General features: G+C 42.9%; 1 pseudogene; it reads left to right on the top strand.

Annotated features, from left to right (window-relative positions):
- LOC137751048 (small ribosomal subunit protein uS10-like) overlaps positions 1-6,050 on the top strand; it is a 94,114-nt pseudogene extending 88,064 nt beyond the window's left edge.
- The last annotated feature ends 20,685 nt before the right edge of the window (positions 6,051-26,735 follow it).

Below are 26,735 nucleotides of genomic sequence, written 5' to 3'. Positions count from 1 at the left end.
GGGCTTTTGTTTGTTGGAAGATTTTTAATCACAGTTTCAATTTCAGTGCTTGTGACTGGTCTGTTTATGTTTTCTATTTCTTCCTGGTTCAGTCTCGGAAGGCTGTGCTTTTCTAAGAATTTGTCCATTTCTTCCAGGTTGTCCATTTTATTGGCTTATAGTTGCTTGTAGTAATCTCTCATGATCCTTTGTATTTCTGCAGTGTCAGTTGTTACTTCTTCTTTTTCATTTCTAGCTCTGTTAATCTGTGTCTTCTCCCTTTTTTTTCTTGATGAGTCTGGCTAATGGTTTATCAATTTTTTTTTATCCTCTCAAAGAACCAGCTTTTAGTTTTATTGATCTTTGCTATTGTTTCCTTCATTTCTTTTTCATTTATTTCTGATCTGATCTTTATGATTTCTTTCCTTCTGCTAACTTTGGGGTTTTTTTGTTCTTCTTTCTCTAATTGCTTTAGGTGTAAGGTTAGGTTGTTTATTTGAGACTTTTTTTGTTTCTTTTTGTTTTTTTAAATTTAATTAATTAATTAATTAATTTATTTATTTTTGGCCGCATTGGGTCTTCATTGCTGCGCACGGGCTTTCTCTAGCTGCGATGAGCGGCGGCTACTCTTCATTGCAGTGCGTGGGCTTCTCATTGCGGTGGCTTCTCTTGTTGCGGAGACCAGGCTCTAAGCACGCAGGCTTCATTAGTTGTAGCTCATGGGTTCTAGAGCACCAGCTCAGTAGTTGTGGCTCATGGGCTTAGTTGCTCTGCGGCATTGGGATCGTCCCGGAGCAGGGCTTGGACCTGTGTCCCCTGCGTTGGCAGGCAGATTCCCAACCACTGCGCCACCAGGGAAGCCCTTTTGTTGTTTCTTGAGGTAAGATTGTATTACTATAAACTTCCCTCTTAGAACTGGTTTTGCTGCATCCCATAGGTTTTGGGTCATCGTGTTTTCATTGTCATTTGTTTCTCAGTGTTTTTTGATTTCCTGAGCAATCTCTTGGTTACTTAGTAGTGTATTGTTTAGCCTCCATGTGTTTGTATTTTTTACAGTTTTTTTCCTGTAATTGATGTCTAGTCTCAGCACATGTTTTTTAAGTCTCTTGTACTTCAGGGAAAGAATCTTTGCAAGGTTCCCTTAAATAGGCTACAAAAATTGAAATGCATAAAAATTTTCAGGAAAATATCTGAAATTTTCTAAGAAATGTTTTCTCCCCCCAAATTTAATTTTCTAACCACTACTAAATTATTTTAAAATTGCAACACTTTATGCAGAAGTTACTTTTCCAGAAAACTCAACCACCCAAGAATCCAAGAGTAAAAGTAAATAAAATGACCCTATACAGTCCAATTAGATGGCAAAAGGAATGTCTCCTTATTTAATGTACTTTATTCATCAGAAGTCCTTAAGGCCTCATTCAGAGTTAGCTCTTATTTTATACACAATTCAAAGAAACCTCATTGTCTGGGTTCTAGCCCATAAACACTTAAAAGGAATAACTTGAAGGAAAACATGCATTCTGAAAGGCAGGCTCATTATAAGACCCAGGAATGGCATCTGACAACTCTACAGGTGAAGAGTAGAGAAGACTATAAAAAGCTGTCCAAAAAGGTCAAGAAGAGGAACATGGAGGCATTTGCCCAACATTCTACGAAAGTTTGTGGGAGGTTCGTTGCACCATTCACAGCTTAGTGAACAAATGTCTACACTCTTGGTGTTGATCCGGTGGCAGCATCAAACCAGTGAAGTTGTTCCTAAAGGCAGAGAGGGATGCAATGTCTTTAATACATTTTCTATATTTTTAAGGAATTAAAATTTTAAATTACTTTTATGGTAAAATTTTTCTGATTTGGAGAATCTCACTCACTAGCAGGGTCTGAAAAATAAGGATTTCTGTATTAATAGCCTCTTGAAATCCAAGTTCCCTCTGAGAGTGACTCCAGCAAATTCAGAGCTTATAAATACCCTAAATGTACCTTTCAGTCCTTTAGCCTTCAATCTAGGAGTTGAAAGAAGGGATATTTTTCTCAGTATCACTGAGCTCTAAAATCGGAACTTAAGAGAAAACAACTATAGTGGCCACGTTTGAGAGAAAGAGGCAGAGATGGAGAGGGTCTGGCTTTACTTCAGAGCAGCCCCAGTTTGGGCCGGTTATATAGATACACAAAAAAGAAGTTTATCAGTGCAAAATGGAACTGTCAAGATTGTTAAGTGATAGCTAATAATCAGGGTTCAAAAGTTGCATGGGGAAGGGGAGATGAAGGAGAGGGAGGAAAGAAAACATTCCCCAGACCGTCCTGCTTTTGTTTATCTCCCTTTCAGCCCAAATGATGTTGCCTTTGCCTCCTGATGTACGTTAGGAGACGCAGCTCTCAACTTACACATTGATTTTGGATCTCACCGAAACGCGGGCCCAGTTTCTGTGGTATAGGAGAATCATTACTTGAAAGATTTCAGACTTTGCTGATCCCACGAGATGAGATGCTGAGTTTTAGTATCATTCTCATTATTGTATCATTAGTATCATTCTAGAGTCTCAAAAGCTGGAAAACCCAGACACATGCTTATTACAAGATGCTGGCTACTCAATATCCAATGTAAATTCCCTGTGTTTTCCCCTTAGTAGTTATCATACCAACTTGACTTTCCAAGTACTTAATTTGTATTTGTAAGCTATTTTCTTTTTTTTATTCCATGAATGGAGTTAACAACTGGACTGTAGTAGGAGAAAAGGACTTCTGTTTTGTTTAGAATTGGCAAGTAGCTGTCATTTTGCAAGTCAGTTCTGGTAGATTTGATGGAAAAGCCATGTTCTGAAGAATATTGAAACTGCTTCCAAGTTCAGGAGGGAAGAGTTCAGAGATCCATTAGCAAAGTCTGCTCCAACACAGGACTGGGAGTATAGCATGCCTGTCGAATATTTGTTATCAGTGGCTTAGTTCAACAAATACTGAACGTCAAGTAGTGTGCAAAGTGCAGGATTTTGTTTGTTTTATATTGTTTTTGTTTTAAATAAAGAAGACATTGTTCCTTTATTTAATGTAATAAATGGTGGACACATGACCAAACAACTAAAATCCAGTGTGGAATACGCAGCAATGAAAGCATATCAAGGTCCAAAGGGTCAGAGAGTCAGAAGTGGGATGAGGCATCAGGGAAGTGGTCTAGAGGAAGGCCTGACATCAGCAATTTCAGAAGGCTGGATGGCCTCAGCTTTGGTCTGAATTCATCCTTTCTCACCTCAACCACTAACAAATGGCAGAGCACCAGTACATGACCAGTTTCTGGGCAGATTTCCCATAGGCATTTTAATAAATAGCTCATATAGCTCTTCTCTCTGTCATCCACAGCCTCATCTCATTACCAGGAAATCCTGGCTGGATGCCACAAGTGTATAGTGTACCGCCCTGTGGACATCTGAAGGAGCCAAGGCAGGACTGCACAGAGAGCACGCTAATGGGCTCAGGCTTTCAAAGCACACATGCTAACAATGACAGGAATGGCCCAGAACCAAGGACAATTATTATTATTTTTTTTCCCAAGGACAATTATTTTTTAAATGCGTAAGCTTTGTGAGTAGTGTCAGGAAGGTCAAAAATCCAGAATAATCCAAGGTTTATGAAAAATGCTAAACAAAAAGGCTATTTATAAGTTTGTTTAGACCAAAACAACCAAGTAAGACTATGATCAATTTTGGGGGAGAGATGTATAATGCTAACATATACAAGAACATTATAAGAAAAAAATCATAATTACAAAATCATTTTCCATCATTTTCCTCTGTATAAGGTGTTTCTCACAGGTGGTGCATGAAACTCACCTAGAGTGTTTGTAAAAATGTATATTCCCAGGTCCCATTTCAGACCTACTAAGCCTAAATCTTTGGAAGCAGGTTGGAGATGTGCATTTCTAACAGCTCTCTCTCCTCCAAGTGATTCACATGTACTCTAAAGGTTTAAAACCACTACCCTTAAGGACAGAATGACAAGGGCTATAAGGCAATGAAATCCAAGATAAATGAGAAGGTGGTGAGAGTCCCAGCTGCTTCAAATGTGTTTAATTCTGCAACTCCTATGAAATACATCCAGGATAATAAAATAACCTGCAGATCCGATTATACAAACATCAACATCAACCTTTAAGAAATCATGGGAATGGCACGATCCCTAGAAGTTGGGGACAGGCAAATATTGGTTGCCATTACATGGCAAAAGGGGAGATTCAATAAAATACAGAATTGTCAGCTGTATATGGATTCCCAGTGTTCCTAAACACTTAAAAGTAGAGTGTTGATCATTAATAGTCAGCCTGGAGTCATCACAAATAAATCCATACGTGTCTTTTATTTTAAGCTGCAACAAACCCTTGTTGAAAGTAGTCATTATAAATTATAAATAAAAACTGCATACTAAACTGATCTCATTTTTTTGATAAGTCTGTTAGAACAGCAGAAGGATGAAGTTAGTTTATGTTGAGTTTTTCTTAGGCATTTGACAAAGTGTCTCATGATATGTATTGAACAAGATGCAGAAATCTGAGAAAATTGATAGGACTAACCATTAATATTTATTGAAAGCCTACTTTATGTCAGGAACTCTACTAAGTGTTTTGTGAGTACTAATTAATTTAAACATCTACCTATTCCTATAAAGTAAAAAGAATTGTCCCATTTTACAGATGAGGAAACTAAGCAGAGATTCATCAGGTAACTTGCCCAGGGTCATATAGCAAGGATATGGTGGAGCTAGGGTTGAGGGATCAACTCTGAGATCAAAGTTTGGGTGCCTACCAACTGCACTATATCTCAGATGCATGGAGTTGCAGCTGGGTAAAATGCCATGTCCAGAAAGAGTCAATCTGTGGTTCATGCCAACCTGAGGGAATCACTAATGGCTGCCATGGCTCTACAAAATTGTCCCAGAACTGCTCAACATTTTTATTAGTGACTTGGATAAAAATCTAGAGGTTGGGCTTATCAAATTTACACATGGCAGAAAGATAGAGGGAGGGATAGCTAAAACTGTAAATAAGAGAATAATGATCCAGAATGATCTTGGCAGATGAGAACAACAGACCAGAGCCAAAAAGACAAAATTTTTAAAGGACCATGGTAAAATCCTATACTCTGATTACAAAAGAAAGTACCATCAGGAACACCCAGCTTAAGTGCGTAAGACAAAACCTAGGAGATTAATTAGATCTATTGATACAGTCAGTCTCCTATAGATTCGTTCAAAATGATAAATATGCAACGACAACAAAATGACCTCATGTACTTCGTTGTCTAACTGGCTCCCTGACCCATACCCCTCCCAAGCTGAAACTACCATATTTCATCTAATTTGAGAGGCCATTGATTGCAAGATGCACCAGTGGCTTCGTACCACTGAGAAAGGAGGAGGGAATGCATCAATTAAACTAGGACACTATGCTTTCATATTACTTAGCATTTTATTTTATAATGATTGAAGGAACTTTTTAAACTTTACTAGCTCTTTGAGGAAGATGCAGTGGCTGTGGCACCTCCTGACCCTCAGCTGTTAGCTCGTGTGCAGGAACAGTTAGTGAGGAAGTTTTTAAGGATACTGGAAAGACACTCTCGGAGCCAAAGAGAGGGATTCACAGAATCAGAGTCGCATTAACCAGCTGCAATGGAAACAAAACGCTTGCGGAAGGTGTGGGCATCTTTATTAGAGGCACAAAGGAAAAGAACCTCAAAGTGAAAGGCCTTGGTGTTCCACTAAGACCCTGAGAATTACTACAAGAAAAATTCCCTGTGCTGAAGGTCCTAGGACTTGGGATTGCTTTCAGAAGAGAGTCCAGGGAATTCCTTGGCGGTCCAGTGGTTAGGACTCTATGCTTTCACTGCCGAGGGCCCGGGTTCAATCCCTAGTAGGGGAGCTAAGATCCCGCAAGCCACGTAGCCAAAAACAAGCACAAACAAACAAAAGATGAGAGTCCAGAAGTGATCATTGATTTGCACAGCTCTTCTGAGATTGTTCAACAGATTACTTCAATCAATACAGAGCCAGGGGTATAGGTTGAAGTCACCGTTGCTGGTGTTTAAATTAGCTATTTTAATTAATTGCTAAAAAAAGTTTAATAGACATAGATTTTATCACATCAATTGTGCACAATATGAAAGGAACACATAAGAGAAATAAATAGGTTAAAGTATTCCCCAGACTTCTCATTCAGAGTCCAATCTTCGAAATGCATTTCACTTCAGAGTTGGGTATATATGTCCTGTTTTTCCAAACACAATCATCCTCTGTGCCAGCAGGGGTGTCAGTTATGCAGGATTTCTTTAAACAGTTCTTTGAGACCTTCCCTGGTGGCACAGTGGTTAAGAATCGCCTGCCAATGCAAGGGACACGGGTTCGATCTCTGGTCCAGGAAGATCCCACATCCCGCGGAGCAACTAAGCCCATGTGCCACAACTACTGAGCCCACGTGCCACAACTACTGAAGCCTGTGCGCCTAGAGCCTGTGCTCCGCAACAAGAGAAGGCACAGCAACGAGAAGCCTGTGCACCGCAACGAAGACCCCCGCTCTCCGCAACTAGTGAAAGGCTGCGAGCACCAGCGAAGACCCAACGCAGCCCAAAATAAATAAATAAATAATTTTTTTTAAAAAAAAAAAGGTCTTTGGAGGATGTTTTTTTCCCAAGCCAATGACTCCAGCCCCTACCCCCAAGTTTTAATACAGCACCTTTCTTGATTCTTTTCAGAAGGTGTCAACAGAAGAGTCCAGAAAACAACCAAGATTATATTCCTTCCTGAAATGGTCCTTAAATGGTTTGTTGAATGAAAAGTTGATGAGTTGCTGTTGTCCATTTGTACCATGAGAAATATAAAGCAGGTTGGCACAAATGCAGGTGGCCACTGCTACGTATTGTCTGTCACCTGGCCAACAACAATTATAAGACACCACTGATCAGAAGAGGAATCCTAATCTCAGAGATGTTAAATGTGAAAAGATGTGTATCTAAGAATCAATCAAATCCAATAATTATGCTTTACTTGCAGGCTGAACCCAATCCAAACTTTGGAATCTATGCTGTTCCATGACAAAGGAGGTTCAAGAGACTCTTACATTCAAAGATTTAATAGTCACAGTTCTGTTTACTCTGGTGTAATGTAATCGAATCATCCATAATTTTGCTGGGAGAAGTATTTGAATCATCAGCTTCCAGTCTGGAGCATGAGTCAGTTGCCCAGCTGGAGAACGACTTTGGCTAATTGACATCTAGTAGCCCCACCTCAATGCATCTTCCTGGTTCTTTACGTCTCATGGAATGGTTAGTTGTCACCACATACTCATCAACTATTTTTCCTAAAATAGCAGCCATGAAGTTGGGGATTTCCAAACAACATAGAATGCTACTTTTATAAATATTATAGTGAAAAGCATAAAAATTGAACTCAGGCTAACTTGAGTTCTATTATGACACTCACTAGATGTAAGATCTTGGCTGAGTTTGCGTTTCTAAGCTTCAATGTCTTTATTAGTAAAATAGAGGTTGCCATAATTCTGATTATTAAATAAGATAATGTATGTAAAATGCTGAACACCATGTCTGGCACACACAGTAAATGAACAATAAATGGTGCACCAGAACAAAGTGCAGATGGATCAAAGATTTAAATGTAAAAAGTGAAATAATAAAAATAGTTGAACATGACATGGGAGATTATTTTTATAATAACAGAATGGAGAAGGCTTTTTAAAATGACATATGTAAAGAAGGAGGAGGAGAAGGAGAAGAAAAAAAGCCCCAAGTGAAAAGATTGATACATTTGACTACTGAAAACATAAAACTTTTCTACCTAGAAATAAAAATGACCATAAAGTGAACAAACAAATGAAAAGTTGGTAAATGTAGTTGTACCATACAACACAAAGGGTTAATTTCCTTGCTATATAAAGGTCTTCTAGAAATCAACAAGGAAGAGACCCGTAAACTAATTGAAAGTTTTGCAAAGGATGTTTGAAAGAAATATAACTTGCTCTTAAACAGATAAAAAGATGTTTTACCTCACCCTAAGAAAAGTTAAGTAGACAAGTCAAAAACTACAATAAGCTATTTGTCTTCACGCTTCCTGAGATGCTGTGCCTACCTACGTGCCAGGACCTCTGTCCACTGACAAGCGCAGGATCTTCCTCATCCTGCCTCTCTTCATCTTGGACTCCCCCTCTTGCCTCCTTCTAGAAACCCCAACTGGATATAAGCCCACTAGAAAAAAAGGCTTCCCCTCTACTGGCCCCCGGATGTCCCCCTAGCTTCCAGGTTCTGACAATTCTAGACTGGCTTCCCCCAGTGGAGACTGAGCTCTGATTAGGATAAAGCTTAAAAACATGTTTCATTTTGTTTTTGTGTAGTACTGGGTCTATATCCAGGGAGCAATAACCTGGAATATTCTGCACTGATCAACTCACCATAGAGGGAAATGTTCTGTTCTTGAGATAAAGGGCATTCAAAGGAGGGCAACCACCAGGGTGATAGGTACTGAAACCATGTCATTCAGGAACCAGCGGAAAGAACTGAGGCTGTTAGGGTTACGGGGAACTACTGAAAGGAAACAGATGTCCTCCAACAGGTGGAGGGTGGTCTGCCCTGGGAGAGGAGGTTAAGCTTGCTGGGTACAGCTACTGAAGGCAGAACTCAGGATGAAGAGCAGAAGTCACTGGGAGAAGATATGATAAACTGCAGAACAAGCAGAGCTTGCTTAAAATGGAACGTTTGCCTTTTAGGGAATGACTTTTCTGTAGCTGACATATTCAAGCAAATAGTGGCTGATGGACTTTGAGGGAGAAATCCTTCTCAGAGAGGTTACCACTGGCCAACCCAAGCTCTCTCTTTCTCTTTCTTTCTCTCTGCCTCTCTGTCTGTCTGTCTGTCTGTCTGTCTCTCTCTCTCTCTCACACACACACACACACACACACCCCATTCTTTACCTTCCCCTTCCATACTTTAATTTTTATTTTAAAGTTTTTTCTCCGTACCATATATCAACATCCTATATATTCGACTTTTTAATCATGTTTATTGGCAGTCTCCCCTAACCGGAATGGAACTTCCTGGAGATGAGGGATTTGCCTGTCCTGTTTGTTGCCATATCCCCATCACTCAGGACATGCTTGGCACATAGTAGGCATTTATTGCTGAATGAATAAATGATCAGGGATCACTGTAGAAGGAGACTCTCCCTGGGGTGAGTAGTGGGTCTGATTATCTCTGGGTACTTTCCAGATCTGGAATCTTAGGATGTTATAAGCCTTACAAAGCAGGCCCCGTGTCTCCTGACACTTGCACCACTCTTGCCTGGAGAGGAGTATTGCTGAGAAAATCATTAAGGCCATGTGTGCAAATTTCTAAATAGGTGCAGAATGCGTGTGGCTGGCGCAGAGCAGGGCCTGATGCGTGGCTGCTGGGTGATGGGAAGAGGAAGGCCCCAGAGAAAGAGGGATTTGAAAGATGAGCTACATACAGAGAAGGACATAGGTTTCGGGTGGGAATCTCAGCCTGTGAGCAAGTTACTTAATATCACTGAAGCTGGGGCTTCCCTGGTGGCGCAGTGGTTGAGAATCTGCCTGCCAATGCAGGGGACACGGGTTCGAGCCCTGGTCTGGGAAGATCCCACATGCCATGGAGCAACTAGGCCCGTGAGCCACAGCTACTGAGCCTGCACGTCTGGAGCCTGTGCTCCGCAACGGGAGAGGCCGGGACGGTGAGAGGCCCACGCACCGCGATGAAGAGTGGCCCCTGCTTGCCGCAACTGGAGAAAGCCCTCGCACAGAAACGAAGACCCAACACAGCCAAAAATAAATATAAATAAATAAATAAATTTATTAAAAAAAAAAAAAAAAAGAATATCTGGCCCCAAGATGGGCCAGGCAAAAAAAAAAATCTCTGAAGCTTAATTTCCTCATGTATACAAACCTTGCAGGACTGTAGTGAAAATGAAATGTGAATCACTGGGCCCAGGGCCAGTCACAGAAGTTTGTTGCTCAGAAAGTGCTTGCTCCCCTTTGGGTGATGGGTGTTGTGCTATTTAACTTGAGTTTTGACTGGGTGAGATTTTATAGAGATGTGTACAAAGGACTTGCAAAGTAGAGGGCAGGAGTAGACTCCAAAGTGGGGAGTCTAGACCCAAACTGCCTGGGTTCAGATCCTGGCTTTCACTTACTAACTGGGTGACCTTGAGCAAGTTGCTTGACCTCTCTGTGCCTCAATAACCTCATCTGTAAAATGGGGCTAATAATAGTACCTATGCTCTAGGTTCGTGTGAAGATTAAATGAGTTACCATATATAAAGCACTTAAAACAGTGACTAGCCCAATGTGAGCACTCTGTACAGGCCAGCTATTACGATTATTATGTATTCCGAAGTCAGTCTACCACAGATCCGTTTGGTTAAGGTCAGGAGGGAGACAGGGGAAGGTGGGGTGAAACCAGATATAACTGTCATAACAGTGTGAGCTCTGCCAGACAAGGCCTCTTCACACCCAAGGCCCAGCCCATTCCCCTCATCTACTTCCTTCAGAAGGCCTTTCCCAGCTGCCCTGCCCCTGGGTGCCTAGATCACCCTGGATTAGTGCTTTACATATCCTGCCTTGTACTATCATTTATGTTTTTATATTCTGCCCCACCCCAACTCAATTGTGAATTCACTGAGGAAGGCAAGAAAATACCTGTCAATCCTGTCCCTTTCCTCTGTACTCTGCCATGAATGTGAGGAGGAAGTGGGTTGGTGAGCATAGCTTTGGAATCAGGTGGTCTGCATTTTAATCCCAGCTCTCCTACTTCCTAGATATATGACCCAGGCCAGCTGCTTAACCATATGAGACCTCAGTTTCATCATCTATGAAACGGGGACAATATTATCACCTAGGGCTCTTGTAAAGGTGGAGATAATGCATGAAAAATATTTAGCACAGAGCCTGCGGCCATAATAAACATTCAGTAAGCCATAAGTTTGACTATGCTTAAGGCCAAAGAGAACACTGCTAAGAAGTGATCCTATCAGAAGCACAGGCTGTGGTTTACAGTGGACTGGAGCAGAGAGCAAGGTGACGCGCCCACAGCAATGGTCCATCATTGACGTGATAAGGACCATAGGCCTACACTCCTCCGGCTCTCCACCCTCAAGGAGGAAGCACTAGTTGTTCAATTCCATGAAGATGACGGTCTTAGTTTCAGTAACAGAATGAGGCGTACCTACTATGCATTTCCTGGTTGTGATATTGTGCTGTAGTAATGTGAGATGTTACTGCTGAGGGAAGCTGAGTGAAGGGTATACCCAATGTCTCTAAATTATTCCTTATACCTGCATGTAAATTTTTGCAATTATCTCAAAAATCATTTAAAAATAAGTACCTGAATTAACTCATCTTTTGTGATCCCCTTCTTTGTGGCCTTCTTTCTCCCTAACTCCTTTTCCATAGCCCTTGATTATATCCCTGTGTCCTGCACACAACAGCACTTACATTGAGTATCGATGCCCCACCAAAAACATGGGGAGAAAAGAACAACAATAATGGATTATAATTGAGTGTTTATGTGCCAGAATGGTTCAAAGCACCTTAGACATATTAACTCTTTTAATCTTTACAGTAACCCTTGAGGTTTTTATAACCCTCATTTCACAAGTGAGAAAAATCAGGCTTTGAGAAATGAAATAACTTGTTCAAGGTCACATAGCAGAGCCAAGACTCCAAATTTGCTGGGCTCCAAAGCCTCTTTGGCTACTCTTTGTAGATCTCATAAAATCTGAGAGCGCAATTATTAAAAATGACATTTTAAATGATTACTACAGTAAGTTTAATGAACATCCATCATTCCTGTAGATACAAAATAAAAGAAAAAGAATATTTTTCCTTGTGATGAGAACTCTTAGGATTTATTCTGTTAACGAATTTCATATATAAGATACAGTGGTGTTCATTATATTAATCATGTTGTACATTACATCCCTAGTAATTATTTATCTTACACCTGGAATTTTGTACCATCGTTTCATGATGTATGTAAGTCAAATCATATGCTGTACACCTTACACTTATACAGTGCCATTTGTCAATTATATCTCAAGAAAAATGGAAGGAAAAAACATTTTTTTCTTTTTGTTTTTAAATTGAAGCATAGTTGATTTACAATATTGTGTTAGTTTCTGGTGTACAGCAAAGTAATTCAGTTATATATATATATGATATACATGGGACATATATTCTTTTTCAGATTCTTTTCTATTATAGGTTATTACAAGATATTGAAGATAGTTCCCTATGCTATACAGTAGGTTCTTGTTGTTTATCTATTTTGTATATAGTGGTGTGTATCTGTTAATTCCAAACTCCTAATTTATCCCTCCCCCCTCTCCCCTTCTCCTTTGGTAGCCACAAATTTTTGTAAATAAGTAATAAATTTTGTAATAAAATTTTGTAGTAAAATAAATTCATTTGTATCATTTAAGAAAAAAATTTTTAATGTATTTTTTGACAAACGTTGGGGTTTTCTTTATCTGTGCTCAATGGGATCTGTAGACAGGCCCCCAGGAACCATACAACAATAAGGAATGGCAAACTCAGTCCCCCGCCTCCATCAAGCCTTCGCCCAAATGTCTCCTTGTCCATGAGGTCTTCTCTAGCCTCCATATTAAATGTTGGCAAATCCCCTACACAAACCTACCCCTGCTAGGTGACCAGCTGTCCTAGTTTACCAGGAACTGAGGGGGTTCCCAGGGTACATGGCTTTTCAGGGTTTTTAAAAAAATTTTTTGGCTGCATTGGGTCTTCGTTGCGGCGCGCGGACTTTCTCTAGTTGCGGCGAGCTGGGGCTACTCATCATTGCAGCGCACAGGCTTCTCATTGCGGTGGCTTTTCTTGTTGTGGAGCACGGGCTCTAGGTGCACGGGCTTCAGTAGTTGTGGCTCGCGGGCTCCAGAGCGCAGGCTCAGTAGTTGTGGTGCACGGGCTTAGTTGCTCCGCGGCACGTGGGATCTTCCCGGACCAGGGCTCAAACCCATGTCCCCTGCATTGGCAGGCAGATTCTTAACCACTGCGCCACCAGGGAAGCCCAGCTTTTCAGTTTTAGAATCAGGATAGTCCCTGGCAAACCTGGAGGAGTTGGTCACCCCACCCTGCTCATTCAACCTTACCTCCCTTCCTGACAAACCAGGAAGATACCTAGGGGCAAAACATTCCAAGTAGAGGCCATAGCAAGTACAAGCCCCTGAGGCAAAACACGCTTGGAAGGTCGAAGGAAGAGGAGGCCAGGGTGGCTGGAATGGGATAAATGGGAGAGAGCTGGTGGGCAATTAAGACAGAGAGTTGGAGGAGGGGGCAGATCATGTAGTGCTTTGTAGTCTTGGTAATGGCTTTGGATTCTGCTTTGAGTGAGAAGGAAGCCATCAGGGTGTTTGAATAAAGAAGTAACATAACCAGACTTACATGTGGAATTCTGGGGATAAAAGATTAGATTGGGAATAAAAAAGAATGGGCTACATGCAGTGTGGTGTCCTGGATTGGAGCAAACAGAAAAAGTACGTTAGTGGAAAAACTGATGAAACCCTAATAAAGTCTGGAGTGCAGCGAATAGGAATGTTCCAATGTTAGTTTCTTTATTTTGACAAATGTACCATAGTAATATAAAATGTTAACATTGGGAGTAACTGGGTGAGAGATACATGGGAACTCTCTCTATTATCTTTGCAACTTTTCTGTAAACCTGAAATTATTCCAAAACAAAAACAAAAAGTTAAGAGAGAGAGAGAGAAATGAGAGAAGATAAAAAGGAACTAGTAAGTACAGACAACTCTCTCTTCTCTTAAGATGGAACAGTTTGTGGATGAGTTTTGGGCTCTGCTGAAATTCTACCACTAAAACTTTCAGCTCTTTGGCAACGACTCTTTCTTCCCTGCTCTAAAGCAAATACTCCTGCGAAAGACAATCCATTAACATTTATTAGTCATTTATACCTCAGTATAAATTAGTTTATCAGCTACTTTTCTGAGAGCAAATGGGGCAAGAAGGCAGGAAGTCAGGGTTTCTTTCCTTCATAATTCAGTCTAGGACTAGACTTCTTGAGTGAGGTACCTTATGCATGGTTAGCTTTTACTTTCATTCTTTGCCTTACACAAATGTAAACGCATATCGTTCTTAGGGGTTTTTTTTTTCTCTCTCTCTTTTTTTTTTTTTTTTTTTTATGGTTGCTTACAAAATTAGCAAAAAACTGGGGCAGAAACTTGTTTTCTCCCTTGGTTGCAAACACTTTTCGGAAGTTGCATTTTTACAGCTGCTTTGCTCCTGGCAGTAACCCAAGGGTAATCCACTACAGAAAACCATATCTGAAACCCCCAGATGGCATTGCCTAGCCAGAGGATGGTGGCAGGAATGGCAGTCTCTCTGAAAATTACATGTTCTTGCCTTATCTCACTGTCACAGAGCCTTGAAGTTTTTGCTTCTCCTGTTATTAGGCTGAGAGTATTAGATTCCTATGAGTAGGAGAGAAACCATAACAAGATGAGAAGATCTTATAAAGAAACTGTTCTATGCATCCTTTTTTTCTGAGTCAAATACCATATGTGGAACTTTATAATCCATTATTTATAAATGTCTTATGAATGATAGCAATGTATATTTTGAACTAACCATATGTTATATAAGAAATTTCACAGTGCTACAAAACAACAAAACTTTAACTTTTCGAGGATGAAATTGTACTTAAATAATTTTTATTTCATCAAAAGCAAAAACTTTAATTTCCAAAGGCAGGGGGAAATATATGCTAGCCAATTAGTAACTGTGCAATTTCTATTAAACCTTAAAATACCGCTGAGTTTATTACTACACATGAAATCATTAGCTCCATAAAATGTGCATTGTTGTTTTTTATTAGAAAAAAAATCCAACCATAGTATCCTTTTCAAATTTTTAATGTTATAATGGATCCTTTTTGATCTTTGTACAGCAAAGTTCTCCTTGGCCTGTGAGGCCCATCAGCTCCTTCAGGACCAATCTATAGAAAAATGAGAACCCGTCCAAGACTTCATTAAAGTGAAACACAAAACCTTTTAAGTTGATTGGATGTTCAACCTAAAAACACAGTGTGAGTGGAACCCAGGATTCTTGTTTCATCAGTAATTCAAAATGCTGTGATTTTACCTGGAAAGGAAAGGGAGTCCTTAGCTCGCCTTTGCACAGTATCAGAAGGCTCCTTTGGCTTGGGTGGTTGGGAAGGGCCCCCTGGGAAAGTGACATTTAAACTGAGACCGAGGCCGGTGCCAACTTCATGGGGGTGAGACCTGTGTGGTCACAGAGGGCCCCATACTCAGAAGGGCCTCTGCTTGGTTTAATGCTCTGCTGTTACCATCTTGAAATTCTGAATAATTTTGGAATAAGAGGCCCTGATTTTCATTTTGCACTGGGCCCTGCAAATTATGTAACCAGTTCTGCCTGGTAGAGAATAGTGCTTTGTGGAATATTTGTTGAATGGATGGCAAGAAGGAGCCAGCTGTGCAAAGAACCTGATGGATGTACCGGGCAGAAGGACCAGCAAATGCCGAAATCTTGGTGTATGTGAGCTGGACCACCATGCTGTGCATTTCCGGGTCCGTCATGCACCCTGCAGCCTACCGAATGCCCCTCCCAGAGTTATGCAGTGCACAACCTGCACGTCTGTACATGGTGGTCCTGTGGGAAAGAAACAGGAAAGCCAGTGTGGATAGATCATTATGAGGCAGAGGAGAGCCAGTGTAGACAGATTATTACAAAGGGGAAGAGAGTGGTATGATATGAGATGGGAGAGTCAGGCGGCAGTCAGATCACATAGGGCCTCATAGACCGTGGTGTTAATCTTGGATTTTATTCTGAGATGAGATGGAACGCAGATGAGTTTTAAGCAGACGACTGACATAATACATTTTACATACAAGATGACTCCAGCTTCAGTGTGGAAAACGGATGGAGGGGGTCAGAATGAAAGCAGGGAGACTGGTTAAGGACCCAGGTTAGTGATTGTGTCATGATAGCTTGGACTTTGGTGGTAACAGCAAAACATGAAGTATGAGCTGATAGGTATATATTTTAGAACCAGTAGAAGTATTTACTAGCAGTATTTATGCCTGGTTTCTGCTGGCAGCTACTAACCTGGTTTGTTCTACATCATAGGAAATCACTGAATTCTCAAGGTCATCCAACATGTCAGAGTTGATGGAGTCCTGTCTGACTCACCTGCTACGAGAATACACAGTTGCATCACAGATCTGGGCTTATTCAATTTAGATGATGAAGTCATGCTCATATATGAAACAAGGAACCTGAAATTTGTGGATATATTTATCTTTGGTTATCAAGAATCTCTTTCATATCAATAGGAAAGAAAACCATTAAAAAAAAGCTATCTAAAGTACTCAAGACAGAACTGCTGTATCATAATGACTGTGTTCCCATAGTGATCTCACAATATATGCAAAAACCTGGGGCCACTTTGCAGTCAGCACACAACTATGGATCGATAACGAGCCCGTCGGTGGATGGTGGGAGTCTGCCTGTAGCTGCAAAGTCCTTCCAACAGGCAAAAACATTCACCAGGAGCAGGATGCTGAAAGCTGCCATAGAATTCAGCTGCCTTGAAAGTACCCTGTTACGCAATTATCAAACACTTAGGAACATAGGATAAAAAAGTTGAACACTTTGGAGATAAGCAACTTTGCATGGTGCCAAGTTCATGATCAACCTGCAGTGAATAAGGTCACATCGGTGGGGTTTGTCCTTGATGGAGGTGTCCAGCATCTTCAGCAAGTCAAGATGTTTGCACTTGAAAATGCATGGAAGGTAGGATCAGCTGTGTGATGGATTTGAACTTGAGTCCTGCTTTTTAGTCATCAAGCTCCTCTTTTGCACTGGGCTGGCAGAGCATGGTAGGTAAGGGTGTGACAACAACTGTTTCACATTGCTCTGAAGCTGGGATGCAGGGTGAGACATGACACAAGGACAAGGGCAACATGACTGTGGAATGCTTAGGAGGAAAGGGAAGCCCATAAAGCCCGACCTGGTGTCACAATTAGACTCGGGATGGGTCAGTGCAAGCCAATGGGAGGCAGAAAGAACCATGACAGTTTTGGAAACCAGTCCTACAGACGGCTAGAGAGCCACAAACCAGAAGTCAGCTTTTATACCCCAGCTCAGTGTCGGGAGAATGCTAAGGCCTCCGGCACAGATAGTGGTAGGAGGAGAGCAACAATGGCTGCCTCAACACCTTCTAAGGGGAAGGCTAGAGCCAGAAGACATGGCTGGTCTGGCTCTGCTGCCTACTAGCTGTGGAACCTTCGGTATGTCTCCTAAGTTGTCCGAGTCGCAGCTTTTCTCATCTGTCACCAAAGACCACTTCTGAGGATTTGTCCCATATGTCACCACTGCAGCATTTGACACTGGTATCACCCTGACCTTAAGGTGCCTTCCTTCCTCCACTGAGTTCTCTAATGCCCTTGTCTTGGTCCCAGTACCACAATGACCACTCTTCATTGAGCCTGTCTTCTGGCACTGACCTTGAATATCAGTGTCCCCCACCCTAGTGCCCCTTCCTGTGTCACATGCTGGGCAATCCAGTTCACGCTCAAGCTCCCATCACCATGGCGTTTGCCAGTCTCTGTCTCCAGCACCAACCTTTCTCAGGGTCCTTGAACAAGTGTTTCCAACTGCCTACAGATCTGGATATTTCTCCCTGGACATTCCTCGGTCAGCTCAAATTCATTATGTCTAGTGTCAAATTTCATATTCTCCTTTCTTTTCTCTTCCCCTAGAGTCTCTACCCCAGGCAACACCATCACCATCTACCCACCTAGAAACGCAGGAGTTGTCACTTCTCCTTCCTCTCCCTCACCGTAGGATCAAAACAGAATCTACTTCCCAAATACATCCCTTCCTCTCCAATACATAACCACTACTTTAATAGGAGTAGTTCCCCTCACTTTTTTGCCTGTCCTGTTGCAGTAGTGACGGAGGCTACTAATTTTCTGCCAGTGTTCATTCCCTGATGTTTCTTTTAGTACAGAACTGCAAGTTTTAGCTGGACACAGACTGCCCAGTTAGAGCCTACGTTTCCCAAGGTCCCTCACAGTTAGGTGGCCACATGGACACATGGCTAGGTATCAGCCAATAGGATGTCAGAGGAAGTTATGCATTCACCTTCCAGGCACTTTCTTTGAAAAGGAAATAGTTTGCCCTCTTTTTGCTTCCTTTCCACCTTTCCGCAGGCTCATCCCACAGTTTTGACCTGATAGATGAGGAAAAAAATCTTAGGTGAGTGTTTCTCAAACTTGGGTGTGCCTCAGAATCACCTGGAGCGCATGCTAAAACACAGATTGCCGGGCCCCACCATATGCATTTCCTTTTATTTTTTGGTAATTAATTAATTTATTTATTTATTTTGGCTGCATTGGGTCTTCTTTGCTGCGCACGGGCTCTCTCTAGTTGCCGTGAGTGGGGGCTACTCTTTGTTGCGGTGTGTGGCCTTCTCACTGCAGTGGCTTCTCTTGTTGCGGAGCATGGGCTCTAGGCGCGCGGGCTTCAGTAGTTGTGCCTCATGGGCTCAGTAGTTGTGGCTTGCGGACTCTAGAGCGCAGTCTCAGTAGTTGTGACGCACGGGCTTAGTTGCTCTGCGGCATGTGGGATCTTCCCGGACCAGGGCTCGAACCCGTGTCCCCTGCATTGGCAGGTGGATTCTTAACCACTGCGCCACCAGGAAAGTCCACCATATGCATTTCTAATAATGTTCCCAGGTGATTCTGATGCTGCTGGCCCAGGGACTACACTTTAAGAACCACTGTCTTGGGGGATAGTAGAGAAACAAGATTAAAAGGAATCTCAGTCCCCAAGTGGCCTCATGGAATAGTGCCATTTTAGTGGCCCTTGACCACTCATTTTTAGACTGTTAACATAAGAAAGAAGGAAACTCTTCTGTTTGGGTCTTATTTTGAGTCTCTATGGTACAGAAGTTTAGCCTATACCCCCAATATGCACCCTGTAGTCCATCCTTTATGATTCAACTTACATGATATTTTCAAACCACTGATCTGACTTGGCATTCCCATTTTAAATTTCTCAAATCTTTTTTTTTTTTTAAATTAATTTATTTATTTATGGCTGTGTTGGGTCTTCGTTTCTGTGCGAGGGCTTTCTCTAGTTGCGGCAAGTGGGGGCCACTCTTCATCGCGGTGCGCGGGCCTCTCACTATGGCGGCCTCTTTTGTTGCGGAGCACAGGCTCCAGACGTGCAGGCTCAGCAATTGTGGCTCACGGGCCTAGTCGCTCCGCGGCATGTGGGATCTTCCCAGACCAGGGCTCGAACCCGTGTCCCCTGCATTGGCAGGCAGATTCTCAACCACTGCGCCACAGTGGGAATTTGGGAAGCCCCAAATTTCTCAAATCTTGCCGTTTGCCTAGCACAGGTTAACTCAACCAGGTATCCTGACAAATGATGAAACCTGGAACATTGTGAGAAAGGGGCAGAAATCCAGGCAAACTGGGAACTGGGCAGGATCCTCATATTCCTCAGGCCACAGTGAGAGATTTTCAAACTCCAAGTGCTCCAAGGGAGAAAGTAGAGAGTGAATATCTTGTCAAGGCAGATAATAATAATAACGAGCATCCCTGGAATTATATGCCAGGCATATAATTGCCCTGTGGGGGATCGACTACTAATACTTCCATTTTGCCAGTGAAGGGACAGAGACACAGAAGTAAGGAAACTGTTTGTGGCAGCCCCCGAGGGTGCCCTGCTCAGAGCCCCTCCAGGGAGGAGGACTTGCTGCCTAGCTGTCAGCAGACAGCTTCCTCCTTCAGGGTCTGCCCCAGCCATAGAGATCCACATCACCTGAGGTCATGCCCTGCCTGGGCATCTGGTGCCTGGGCACGGTGAGGGATAAAGCCCTGGTCGTTTCGGCCTGATACAGGACAACTTGGATTGGCCATCTTCCTTAGCTCCCTGTCAGGTTGGCCGAGACTTTTTTGGGCCACCCTTTGATTTCCTCCTCTGCCCAACCCTGTTTCTTCCCTCTTCCTCCCAGGCCTTGATTTCTAATAGCCATTTCGCACTCCCAAGTACATCTCAGAGAACCCCACCAGCGACCCTGCCTGAAGTTATAGAACTAGTGAGTGGCGAGCCTGGGCTTCTGACACAAGCAGTCTCTCCACAATCGCAATTCCACAGCAGGTTGCAACACCTACTCGTGGGATAGATTCAAGTTCCTTAGGGTGGCATTCAAGGCCCTGGATAATTTGATTCCAATCTTCTTTGCTCACCTTAGTTCCCACACTCCCCACGACAGGCCCTATTCCATTGCCATACCAAGCATTCACTCAAGGGGCATTTTGACTGGAAGGCCCTCCCTCCTCCCAGTGAGGTCCTTCCAGGTCCAGCACAAACAGCATCTTGTCCGTGAGGCCTTTCTGAAACCCCTAGAGAGTAAGAAACATCACAGGGTAGGCCTACTTCAAATTCCAGCTCCATGACATAGCTGTGAGACTTAGACAGAATTCTGTAACTCCATCTCCTACCTTATGTAATACAGGGCTAATAAAAACTACCTCGCTGGGCTGTGAATTAAATAAAATCTGTAAATCACCTAGCTCAGTGCTCCCCAACCTTTAATGAGCATAGAGATGTCCTGAACATCTTGTTAAAATGCAGATTCTGAATCAGTGGGTCTGGAGTAGGGCCTGAGATTCTGCATTTTGAACAAACACCCAGGGGATGTAGCTGCTGGTGGTCCGTGGACCACACTTTGAGTAGCAAGGCCCTAGCCCAATACCTGGCACTTAGTAGGCACTCAGTGATGTTTGCTTCTCCCCACTCCCTGCTCTACTCTTTCCTCTTGGCGCCTATAACATTTTGTTCCTACAAAATGCATAATGCTCACCACATGTACTTTAGTTAGTTGCTATATCTGTGTCTCCGGCCAGACGGTGAGCAATCTGAGGATAGAAACTGTATTATCTTCCTCTCAGTATCACTGGTACCCAGCATAGGGCCAGGTATATAAAAAGGAATCAATAAATGTTTGATGAACTAAGCCTATAAAATGGAAATACAAATATCAACTCTGCCTGTCTCAACAAGTTTTGTAATGAGCAAATGCGATAATTTGGGAGAGTGTGGAAACATGCATCGTGTGCTACAAATATAAAGCATTATTATCCTTCAGCTTTCCACTCTGCATCAGTTCAGATTTATGCAGTTGAAGTACGTTCACTTGTGGCAGTTGCTCAGACTCTGATGATTATAAAACTCAGATTCATTTATGGTTTAAAAATAAACCAAATTCTCTTTGGGATAATAACTATGGCACTATCTGCCTATGGTAAGAAACTAACTATAGTGATGTGAATGAAAAGGGTGTATCTTTCAATCAATCAATCAATCAATCAAGAAGCAGGCTCTGGGTACCTCTCTCCAGGTGGCACTGGGCTTTCTTATCTACCTCCTCCAAATGAGCAAGTGATACCAGCCTTATCGTCTCCTGCCTGATTGAAGGTGGGGAGATTCACACAGGGAGGGCAGGCTTAGAAGCAGGGTAAATGTGAGAGCAGTTCAGAAAGCAACTCAGAGCCAGGCTTGGGACCAGGGAGAAAACACACATGTCCTCTTGGAGGGAGGGATGACGATCCAAGTGGCTATACCTGGTGACTCTGCCTGTGCCATAGCAGATGGTCCCAGGAGTTTGGGGAGGGTGGGCCTCGAAACTAGCCACCTGGAATTCATTCCTGGAAAACAGGTTACCCCGGGGGGAGGGGGGGGCGGTGGGTGCGGGGTGGGGGGATCATGCAGTGATTCACCTGAAATACATTCAGGTATGTTTTCCTTTCGTGTTGCAAAAGATGATGCCAGGCAGGCCGCCACCAAGGGCACTGCTTCTTGGTGGCAGTGATGGTAGGTGGTGGTGTGAGGGGGCTGAGACCAGTCATTGAGAAGACCCTGCCTCAGCTTAGGGACCTCTGGGCAACTATAAGATTCTAACATGGGGGATTGGGGCAGTGGGGGGCAGAGGTTAATGTGAAGGCAAAATTCCAAAATGTAGCAACCTGGGACCTTTAGTAAGGCAGAGCTGTTGTGACAGTTTCATATAGATCAGGAATAAGTGCCTACAAACCAATAAAATAATATTTTAAAATAATTATGATGATAATGAGTTAAAGTTCACAGCAAATTTTTTTTCGAAGTCTTTATTGAATTTGTTACCATATTGCTTCTGTTTTATGTTTTGGGTTTTTTTGGCCGCGAGGCATGTGGGGTCTTAGCTCCCCAACCAGGGATCGAACCCACACCCCCTGCATTGGAAGGTGAAGTCTTAACCACTGGACCACCAGGAAAGTCCCCATGGCAAATTGTTTTTAGAAAAGCAAAATACAAGCCATGTGTTGAGAATGTTCAAAATTAGTTGAATACATATGTGTATATCATTCATAAAAATATTAATTCTGGTTATACTTGGGTGATTTTAATTTCTATGTTTACTTTTTTCTGTATTGTTTCTAATTAGTATGTATAATTTTATTACCTGGAAAGTGTTTTCCTTATAAAAACAAGAAAAGATTAGAAGTAAATGAACCAAACGATGATTAGTAATTACCTGTGAATTATGGGCTGATGAATTTTTCTATTTCTTAATTTTATTTCTTGTATATTCTACAGAAATGTATATTGCTTTTATAATTTAAAATGTTAAGTTTTTTCTTAAGGTATGTATTAGCAGTAGGAAATAAGGAAAAGTTCATAGTTGCCCTGTTCCAAACCTCAAAATGATCCCTGATTCCTTTCTCTTATCTCCTGCACCTAACTTATCAGCAAGCTGGGTTGACTCTGTCTCCAAAACATATTCAGAATCTCATCATTTCTCCTCTTCCACCTTTATCTCCACCTTGGTTCAAGCCTATCACCTGAATTATTCTGCAATTACCTCCTGTTTTCTCTGATTCTCTGCCGTGTATAATCTTCTCCACATCATAGCCAAAGAGAGCTTTTGACTCATAAATAGGATCATGTGTGTCCTCTGCCTAGAACCTTCAATAGCTCCCCATTACCCTTACAATAAAATCCAGGCTCCCCACCCCAGCTGGAGCCTATCTCTCCAACCTCCTCTTCTACACCTCTTCCCCACCTCTTCCCCTTGCTCCCTTCAGTCTGACCACATTGTTCTTTATGTTTCTCAGCTTAGGAGAGCTTGCCTTTGCTGTTCCCTCTGCCTTAGAACGCTCATCCCAAAGTCCACTTCTTCCTTCTCACTCAGGTCTCAGCTTAAACTTCAGAGAGGCCTTGTATGACTGTCTTCATCTAAAGTAGCCTGCCAGTCCTCTCTGGCTCATCACTCTGATGGCATGTTCATAACACCTGATATTTTCTAACTGCTTGCATCAGAAGGTAAAGAGGAGCAACCTTGTCCTCATTGACCCTGGTATTCCTAAAAACCTAGAACAGAGCCGAGCACATAAGACCTGCCCAATATTTTAGAGTTTATGGGGAAGGTAACTAATGTAATTCCAAGTCTAGACTCATCAAGGCACAGGAAAGCACAATTCTTTTCTCTGGCCAATTCTGAGAGGCTTCATGGAAAAGGTGGGAGATTCGGGGAGGTTCACAAATCCCACACACTGGTCCCAGCCATCTTTTTTGGTATTTCCAGACACTTTCTTAAAAACCTTTCTTCATAGTATCCTTACTCTTTCTTCTCACTAAATTCCTGCATGTCCCCCTCATCAATTTGATCTCTAGCCCAACTCCAGGAGAAAGTTTATATAACAACCGTGTCAGCCTGGGGACCTGTTCCTCCTGCTGGTGTTAATTCTCAGAACACACAGGGTTCCGAAAGAGAGACTCCTTCCTCACCCCACCTTTCCCTACCACTCCGCATGGGATGCTCTGATGCAACAGGAGAGAGGTTTCTGGCAGAGGGTGCTGTGGGGGGGGGTCTCTGAATGCAGGTCCAAAGGCTCTGCACGCTGTGGGCTGTGGAGCACAGGGACCCACGTGGCATCTGGCTCCTCTCGCGGTAACTGTGCTCAGGGAGAACTAGTGCAGCAAAAGGCCTGCCTTTGGGAAGTTACCTGACTACTTGGCATTTGATAAGTCAGCTTATGCCCTCCTATAGAGGGATGATTTTGAACGTATTTGATTCAGTGATGTATGTACATAGGCCCTGGGCGGTCTCCTAGGTCCCTTCTCCTGGATGCAACCACTTTGACCATCTGATAGACGGTTACTTAATTCACGGGATTTAGATAAGGTTACCGGTTAAGAAACTTAGGGACTGCAAATATTTTCTCCAGCCCTTCCCACATTTTTGATGATCACAAAGACACTATGTAATAAATATCAGACACAAAATCAGGAGACTGTTTGCCGATTCTTTTTTTTTTTTAAATAACTATGTAACTTACTTATTTATTATTATTATTTTGTATTTTTTTGGCTGCGGTGGGTCTTCGTTGCCGCGCGCGGGCTTTCTCTAGTTGCGGCGAGCGGGGGCTACTCTTCGTTGCGGTGCGTGGGCTTCTCATTGTGGTGGCTTCTCTTGTTGCGGAGCACGGGCTCTAGGGGCGCGGGCTTCAGTAGTTGTGGCTCACAGGCTCAGTGGTTGTGGCTCACGGGCTCTAGAGCGCAGGCTCAGTAGTTGTGGCGCACGGGCTTAGTTGCTCCGCAGCATGTGGGATCTTCCCGGACCAGGGCTCGAACCCGTGTCCCCTGCATTGACAGGCAGATTCTTAACCACGGCGCCACCAGGGAAGTCCACTGATTCTTTTTTTCTTTTTTAAATGTATTTTATTGAAGTACAGTTGATTTACAATGTTATATTAGTTTCTGGTATACAGCAAAGTGATTCAGTTTTATATATATGTATATATATATACACATATATATTCTTTTTCATATTCTTTTCCATTATGGTTTATTACAAGATATTGAATATGGTTCCCTGTGCTGTACAGTAGGTCCTTGTTGTTTATCCATTCTGTATATAATGGTTTGCATCTGCTGTTTGCTGACTTTTAATTCAAATTCTTACCAGGCTATCACCTGACTCTTCAAGGCCCCGGGTGGGCCTATGCTGTTTACTGTAGTTGAACAGATTTCCAGACAAACTAGAGAATCTGGAATCTAGGACAAGCTCCACACCTAGGCAGATAACACCCATGTGGTGATTTCCGAGATGAAAAGATTCGCTGGCCTTCTGGGACAGCACAGTGCCCTCTCATCTGCCCTAAGCAGCATGGTGCAATGTGGAGTTACACAAAGAACATGTGCTAGACAGGCCTGGATTCAGAGCCTGCGTCTGCTTCCTGTGAATTGTGTGACCTGGGCCGTGTTGCTTAACTTCCCTGAGGCTCTTTCCTCTAGTGTAAAATCAGAACAGTATCTACCTCACAGGGCTGTTGTGAGGATGAAATGAAGTGATATGTGCAAATGGGCTCTCACCAAGTAGACATTCCCTGGTTTGTTAAATAACTTAGGATCCACTGAAAGTTCAGATGACCTCACCCAAGAGTGTGTTACGTGACTGGCCCCGTCTGACTCTCTGTAGCATGAGCATCTGCTGGTCTCCAAGGATGAGTCTCTATCTTCCTGTTTGGAGTCAGACCCTCCACAGGTGATCCCCTTGCACCCCTCATCCTGTCTCCTCCAACATCTTCTTCCATCATTAACTTTTTCTCTCCTGTATCTTGAGTGTCTCTTGCCCATTGGCTCTTTGTTCTCCAGCTTGCTCAAGTCTTTTATGCCAAGACAAAAGGTCCATCAGTGACTCTTGTGCCCTCCACTAACTCCTGCTCTTTTGCCTCTCTTCTAACAAGCTTTTTTTTTTTTTTAATGAAAAGTTTTAATAAACTTAAAGAAGAGCCCGGGTGACTGGTCAGATCACTCTGGCTGGAACAGAAATGCCAGGGTCTGCTCAAGGCTAAGTAGGCCTCCCTCCTCCTTACAGGGCTGGCTTCCATGTTGACGGTAAATGAGGAAGCCTTTGGATCCGGCTGAGGCCTGGAGTAGGGCAAGAAGGACCAAACAGTGATGAAGAGAAGGGGCCCAATTCCTCCTCACTCTTCCCTGCTTTTAAGAGATTCCAGGTGAAAGACCAGCCTTCCTTCAGAAGCGTCATACACAGCATTTTAACTGAGTTCAAGTTTGACCTGGGAGGGAAGGACATCCTAGGGCTCCCCCTTACCCCGGAAGTTAGAGGAATGCACGTTAAATAAGTCCCAAGTCACATCCTCAGTTTCTCCTCCAGAACGAGCCTGGGCCCCATGGGAATTGGGAATCTGATTCTCCATAATATGGTGGCTCTCTAGACACTGGAAACTGAGGGGCTGGGTAACGTATGAGGAAATCAGAGCAGGGGCACTAACTAAAGGGAAAGGGGCTCAGGAAAGCATGCTGATGCTGAGGGTTGACAGATGGTCTTTCTCTCCTTCCTGCCATATTGCATCCCTGAGAGCTGTAATCACTTCTGCGGAGCCCTGTGGGTTGCTGCTCCCCCATGAGAGGGGTCTCTGTTGGCATGGGAGACTGGAATCCATTATCCACCAGTGGAGGGAAGCAAAAGATGGAGAAGGTTAAGTGGAGTGATTGGGGGGAAAGAGAACACCCCTGAATCCTCTACCAGTATTGGCCTCAGGGGTTCTTCCTTTACTTTAGGGTTCTTGTTCCCAATCACTTGACTCTTAGGCAAGAGGGAAAGCAGAAAGGAAAGGGGGCCCAACAAAAT

This window comes from Eschrichtius robustus, chromosome 17, assembly GCF_028021215.1.
Source record: "Eschrichtius robustus isolate mEscRob2 chromosome 17, mEscRob2.pri, whole genome shotgun sequence".
NCBI classification, from domain to species: domain Eukaryota; kingdom Metazoa; phylum Chordata; class Mammalia; order Artiodactyla; family Eschrichtiidae; genus Eschrichtius; species Eschrichtius robustus.
Note: the sequence above shows the minus strand (reverse complement) of the source record. Positions and strands in the feature narration are given on the sequence as shown.